This window comes from Etheostoma cragini, chromosome 20 (genome assembly GCF_013103735.1).
Source record: "Etheostoma cragini isolate CJK2018 chromosome 20, CSU_Ecrag_1.0, whole genome shotgun sequence".
Taxonomy (NCBI): Eukaryota; Metazoa; Chordata; class Actinopteri; order Perciformes; family Percidae; genus Etheostoma; species Etheostoma cragini.
Genome location: NC_048426.1, coordinates 21283768 through 21291267, shown reverse-complemented (window position 1 = coordinate 21291267; position 7500 = coordinate 21283768). Strand labels below are relative to the sequence as shown.

At 38.3% G+C, this 7500-nt stretch overlaps 1 protein-coding gene across 3 annotated transcripts in view; it reads right to left on the bottom strand.

The window, feature by feature from the left end:
- Positions 1-7500, bottom strand: part of babam2 (BRISC and BRCA1 A complex member 2) — an 80465-nt gene that overhangs the window by 59803 nt on the left and 13162 nt on the right. The gene's annotated exons all lie outside the window — the stretch shown is intronic.

Below are 7500 nucleotides of genomic sequence, written 5' to 3'. Positions count from 1 at the left end.
AGCCTGATCCTGACAAGCGGTGCTGCCCATTACCACGTCAGAAAGAAAGGGTTCCACAGAGATTCACATTGATATGTGAAAGCACTGAGGCTGTTCTTCCATCAGGAACTTCATTGATAGCTATAGGTCTTTGATAAGGGTTAGGGTTTTTAGCACAAGGATATCAAACTCAGATAATTTATTGACATTATTTGAATATGGGGCAATATTAAGCAAATAGCAAAGCTCCAAATGTTTGAGCTAATTATTATTGAGTGTATCTTGAATGTCTAAATGGTCCAGGGTGCACACAAACATTCCCTTCCACCAATCTCTAGTTCAACAATCACCAACAGCACTCGACCAAGTGACTGAGGCCAGAAAGCAATATGCAGATTTAAAGAACAAAACTACAACCATATGTAACCACCTGTCACAAATGAGTAAGAAGAATCAACCAAACATGACTCTCTACCGGGCTAATTGTGCCAAACAGAAGTTTCTCCCCTCTCCAGGGGAACCTATCCATTGATGCGTGAGGAATAAAATGCTTATAATTATTGGTAACATCACTGAGCAAAAATAAATTGCCGGAAACACGTCAGGTTTAATAAAAACAAATGTCTGTGCTCTTGGGAGTGAATGCTGTGAAAGCTTTATAATGGAGAAGTACAGCACGCATATCAAAACCAAAGCAAAAAAAATAAACTGGCTAAATGAGTTCACTGCACTGTTTGGGCTGACCGTGCTTGTTAATTTAAATAAATTGATGGTGCATAAAGGAAAGCGTACTTTTAAATCTAGCTTTTAAACAATCACTACTTGATCACATTGACATCATTTGAGAAACGTCATTTTAGAGAAATTTAAGGTGAAAAGTGAAAGTGTCAACTTTCCCAACTCATTCTGAAAGTGAAATACTGCTTGCAGATTCAAACTGTGCAACATGATGACATAACTGCAATGCCAAAGTAAATGTTTAACTACAGTTCATCTTTTTTTACACGCCTTGCTTCAGCACTCAAGCCAATTACATACAGGTAAACGTAAATGATAAGTAAATCGGAATTAAGAGCCATGTACTGAGTGGGAGGGAGGATTGAAAGACACTGGAAATACTCTAACCATTAATAACCATTAAATGAAGATGTTAAGTTAAAAACAGGGTGTTGTTGAATTACATTAGCTTGTTTCCCTGACTTTTTGTTTGCCTGTCTGCCAGTCTGTCTGGCAGCCCATATCATCCCAATGGAGAAAGCCTTCATTGTTTTAGAGCAACCCAGACTCAATTTGCCAATGGGTGTTGGTGTTCGTGCGCGTGTGTGTGTGTGTGTGTGTGTCTCGGTGTGTGTGTGTGTGGGTGGGGGGTGCAAGGCCAGGCTAAACAGAGACAGTGACCTCATCGTCCTCATCCACCAGTGGTTACCAGCAATGCCGGGATTCCCGAAACGAGGGGGCGATGCAAACAAGGATGGGCATTGTCCAAAAGAAGCAGTCAGCGCTCCGGGGCAGGAGCGAGCTGAAACTAAGGAGAGACTGAGGAAGTGCAGTGTCAGGATTGTGACACAGAATATCAGTGAAACTCCACTGAAGAGGAGAGGCAGGGAGGAGAGATCATAAGAAAAAAAGAAGCCGTTGAGCTCAGGCAAGTAGGCCAGGGCCAATGCTAACAGGCTTGAAACTAAGAGGTTTTGTTCCACTGGTAGGTAGTAATGACAAAGTAAGCAAAACCAAATTTTTAGAATTAGAAAAGCAGCAGTACAAGTGTATTACTGTTTAAATGATACAGTTGTGATGCACACACCTGAGACAGAGATTTGTTTTTCCAAAGACAACTTTTGTTCAGAAAAAGCAGGAACAAGAAATGTGTTTAGACAGATGTAGGATAAACACTCCCTCAGAAATTACAGTTAAGGTTTCCTCGTGCTCAGTAGTTAACCTAAGCTGCTCCAGAGCTATTCACTGGCCAATGAGAGAGGAGATGAGCTTGTATCGGAAGACTAAAAAGTGTAGCAGGGTGTTGCTAAAAGAGAGCTAGGTTGACTACTCTCAGTATTTAAATAAAGACTATTATTCACTGTTAATATATAGAGTATTTATAGGACTAAGCCAACAGCCATGCTATCTGCTGCTGGGTACTATGAATAAGTGTACCAAATTCTATAGCATCTCAGTAGAGTTTGACCTCTGGTAACCTTATTGTAACGCACTGGCTCGTCTTGTATTGTACTGAATGTTCTGACTTTGGCTTAACAAGGCGGTAGCACTTGAATGTTGCAGCAAAGCATTGGTCGAACATTGAGGGAGAGAGAGTGAAAAGCACTGAGCCAAAAAGCAATGTCCGTGTTTTGCACTGTGTGTGTTTGTGTGTAGACATGTAAGTCTGCACAGACTCTTCCCAGAATTGATTTTATACGCTCTGCTGAAGGCTGTGTGTGCCATTACAAATCCATGTGTTATTTCTCATGAATAGGATATGCCCTGCGGAAAATGTACAGATTGGATACATAAAAACAAAAGATGCGATAGTCGCAATCTAGGCTATTTGAGAACTGAGATTTATCATTTGATGAAATGAACTGAAAAAAACAATCATCTGCAAACCGTCTACATCGCTCTGTATGGAAGGAACATCTTTCTTAGGGCTTTATCCACAGGGGGCCGTCAACAATAGCCACTGGTTCAATCTGGACCATATAATCCAATTATTTTGACACAACACACTGGTTAAACCTGTGTCAAATGATTAAGCCTAAACTTGGCTCATGATAAAACCTGTCACCTCTAATACATAAATCACTGATACTTTCCTTTTTCGAAAAGAGCACATATCTAAGAGAAGCAAAATATAATCGTATTACCTTAAGATATAAGGATTTGATTCAATATCAATGTTAAAAACTGCATATTAAAAATATATTGGATTACCATTACCATTTAACATTGTGGGTATTCATGACAGTCCAAGCCCGTGTTAAAAACACAGTGAAATGGCTCAGCTGGAAGACAAAAAATATTATAGATCGCTATTCCTTTCAATAGAAAATACATGTTCTTTCTGCCTATTGATTCATTTGCACTTTTTTTTTAAATTAGACAGTACCATTGGCAGTTCACTGATTTGAGCTTGAAAACACTAAACTTGAAGCAAAATTAAGAAAATGAAAGTAGCTCACAAAGAAGCATACAACGTGTAGTCAAATGAATAGGCAAGGGATACATGGCCAGGGGAATATATTTTAACAGTTTAAATGATGCAAAAGAAAGGTAAAATCAGCCTACTAGGCCTAATGACTTTCAAAGAACTTCAAATCAGGACTAAGACCGGCTAAACACTGCCTGCGTGGCATGTCCGTTTTTATTTAGGCTCATATGTTAATAGAGCTCACACACTGCCTGCGAGACATGCACGTCTCACGTGCAGCTCGAGCCGCGCCGAAAACGCGCGCACGCTAGAAATAGAACCGATGCCAATTTTTCCCACGAGCATGTTGGAATTTATTTTCAGGCAAAAAACAATTGGAAAAGATGTGTTTTTATATATAATTATTTAAACTTTTATATGTTTATAAAATATGTAATTTTGACACAAATCCATATTAATAAATTACATGTTGATGTTTGAAAGTCTCTTGCTTTTGTAAGGAAAGTCGGTGGATCACCACAATATAGAGAACATATCCTTTTGGGATTTATTATACTTTGAAACAATGTAGTGGAGCGACTGACTGACCGACGGACTGACTGACTGACTGACTGAATGACTGACTGACTGCCCTAGAGGCTTGTAGTATTGTCTGAATAAAACTAAAACTGCTAAAACTTAAATGGGTGACTTAGTGCATCAAACAAATAGACATTTCAACATTTGTCTCAAAGCAGTGATTCCATTATGCTACAATTCAAAAGAGTCTAAAGTATTGTAAATATGTTAAGGATAAGGGAAGAACTCGAGAGAAACAGTGTTTTCCTTTAAGAACTATACGTAAACCTAAATTGGGCATCTTCGAACTGAATAGACCCAAGTTGACAGAATTATGTCTTCCTGTGCCATCCGTCTGTACCATCTCCGATCCAATATTTATCTTAGGCCAATGAGAGAGGGACTGGCATCTGAAAATGCAAGATAATTATATAGGCCAAGAGAAGATATTTGTTTTTACGTCTTAAATGTGATTTTTATAGATGCTGGCAACCTGATCCAATAAATCGCTGTAGACTTGAAAGTGTGAGGCATTAAAAAACTCCCAAGTATTAAATTAATCTCTGTTAGTCTTTAATTCAAGTGTGGGCTCACACCCTGTTCCGCCCCCGGAGAGTGCCAAGTCTAAGATCATGCTAAATTGCTCTTGTCATGTGTTTAAGACACTTGGCAATCTCAGCCCAGTGTTTTTTTGTTGTAGTTTTTTTAACTGTGATCTGTGCAGTTTATGTCCAACACAGTACAACTCAATGAAAGAAATAGTACTTAATAATACTTTTCTGACTACTTTTATTGTAATTCCGTAACTTTTTTAGGCCAGTACCAAACCCTTTGAGAGCTGATACTATGATCCATGTGTAGGTCTGGGTATCACTCCAAAAGTTTCAATACCACTACTGAAATCAATACCATGGCTTTGATACCGGTTCCTAAACAATACTTATTTTTTTTATAGCAATTTTATAATTAAAAAAAAGAAATTACAACATTACGGCACCATTTTTTAAAATTATTTCTCAGTGTTTCAGAGTTGTTCCTGCCTGCCTCTACACATATATAACATTAAACAGCCAATCACCAGCATTATTAGATCTATTGTAGAAGCATGCTCACTGGCTCACTGGTGGTGATGAGATTTACTAGGTATTGAAATTAAGTAGGGACTGACAAGGCACTTTTTGATACTCGAGACTTGAAGGCAATTTGGTCGGTGCCTAAAAAGTATTGACTTCGGTGACCAGCCCTACACATATGCCTCTTGTTTTCCCATCCTTCAGCTGGTGTTTTGCCAAACTCTTTTCCACCAGCCATCTCTGGTAGCAAACAATAGCCTGCCTATTAAAAGCATTCCCAGACCTGTTGGTGAGCCCTACCAATAATAAACTCTTATAAAAGCAGGAATGCATTATTCTCTAACGCGGGAAGGAAGCAGGAGCAACAGTTGGTACACTATGCCCAGGTTGACATAGTCTTGCTTTATGTGCCGTTGAGGTCCATTGTTAAAACAGTAACAGGGGACAAGCTGGAGCAGCGGATAGGAAGCGCTCACCAATGCTCGGCATTCAGGATTACCAGGGGATAACCTGAAGTGGGAAATGTTTCCTTTTTTTACATGGACTAGTGCTTAGATTGGCTTTACACTCCATTTTCATAGTGGGAGTTGTCCTTATATCTAAATTACAAACAATGTCTCATTGTCTGAAGTTATAACTTCTCTAAGGAGTCTTAATCTTTTTAAAGGTGGAAATCTAAACAATTGTTACTGTGAATACACACAAAAACATTTCATCTAAGAGAGCAGGATAAATGACATGTCAATAGACTGACTAAAGGATAAGGCTGTTAATTCTTCATTTTCTAATCATAAACAAAACAAATCAAAAGACCAAAACCAACATGTGTTTTTCTTGTCACAATACTTTCCAACTTCCCTGCACTATCTATCTATGGCACTCAGCCCTCAGCTCATTAAATCCTTCTTAAAATATACTGTAAATATTTTAAAATGGCTCACATTTACAGTACATAGTTTAATTTTTTCAAAAAGGCTAAATAATTTCCTTAGACAGCTAAGCATGGCAGCTTTTAGCGAAAGTTACTCAAACAGGATTACATAGAGCATTTGTTGGGGACTATTTTCAGTGGCGGATTAACACACATTAGTGGTTGTAAAAAGTGGCAATGCTTATAAAATGAGCGTGTCACCCAATTCAACAGTTACTCATTGATGTGCTTTTAATAGTTTTAGTACACGTTAGTGAGGTCAAGTCATTGTTGTTAACTTCTACATACCAGATTTTAAAAGACATCCAGTAAATTCTGTTGAAATGTTGTGTACTGTAAAAAGAAATGTCTCCCCTAAATTAAAGAGGGGAAATAACAGTGGTACACTTGTTGAGTTGATCATATTAAAAATCACCTCTTTTACCAACCAAGACTAACATTAATTAGTATGGGCTTTTCAGACAATATGTCATGTGTTTCTTCTGCCCTGCAGAAGCATAACACAATAAAAACATGCATATTTAGTAAATATGCATGTGTATATACAGTAGAATAAACTACTTCTCAAAGTGGTTTAATAAATAAAGGGGCCAGTGGATTATCGTTAAGACTATAAATAGCAACATGCATCATTACTATTCAAGCCTGGGTAAAGTGGACACATAAGTGGAAAGGTATACTTGTATGCGGAACCAACCGGCAGAAGCTGTTTTTTTCCACTACAGAAAATGTGTTAAGCTAAATCTAATTAACTTGCTCAGTTAATTTACCCAAATGCAACAAGCCCAGGTTGGGAAACAGAGCCAAATAACAACAAATCCAAACAAAGCAAAAGAGACTAAAAACCTGGATATTCCAGTTTAACCAGACAGAGCCTGCCTCTGTACCACACAGCAAAGTACTACAAGAAGGATAAGTGGAAACATGTTGCTGTTGTATCTAGAGAGGCCATCGAGGCTAACCCCAGGTCTTGGGTGCATACACACGCAGACATAGAAAGGTGCAAAACACTGGGGAACTCCCAAAATGTTTAGTGCGTGCACGCATCACCGGACAAGTCTAGACCAGACAAATGATACATTACACACAAAGAAGGGGACAGAGGGGCAGACAAATAGCAGTATTAGAAGAGTAAAAACAAAGGTGCAACTAGAGATAACTGTTCTTATGTGCTGCACACTTACTCCTATCTAACAGTAGAAAAATGAACAAAGTATTTCATGTTATTTACATGTGTATATGTAACATAGAAGTCTGTATAATTGAAATATGCTAAGCAAAAATATACTATACAGAGATTGGGAGGCAAAAGACAGCTGGCAGGCTTCTGGCTTGGAGGGGAACATTTAGATGGCTTCATCTGTAAAAGGCTATATAAGGCAGATGAAGTGAGGAATACAGAGTCCGATTATTGAAATCTAGAGTTTCACTTTAAATACCTTGCATGTACTCAAATAAAATCAACTAGAATTATCGCTTTGCGGTTGTATAACTCCGCCAAGCTGTCCATTTACAGTTTACAGCCATGTCCGTCTAGACTCATATAATAGGAATAAGGAAGACTTAAAAGGAATTTGATAAAAGGTACTAAGTGTATTTTATGTTGAAACATGGATGCTTCCCACACATCTTTAACTCCACTCCACAGAAGATCTATGCTATCACAACTGCTTAGTGTCCGACCAAATGTCTCCCCTTCTTTTCCTTTTTAGTTATGGCGTTGAATAATGGCCAGAGAAGTGTTTATGCATTTGATATTGCATATAAAAAATAAACTCTAAAGTCATCATTTACTGAATTGGGGGGGGGGGGGG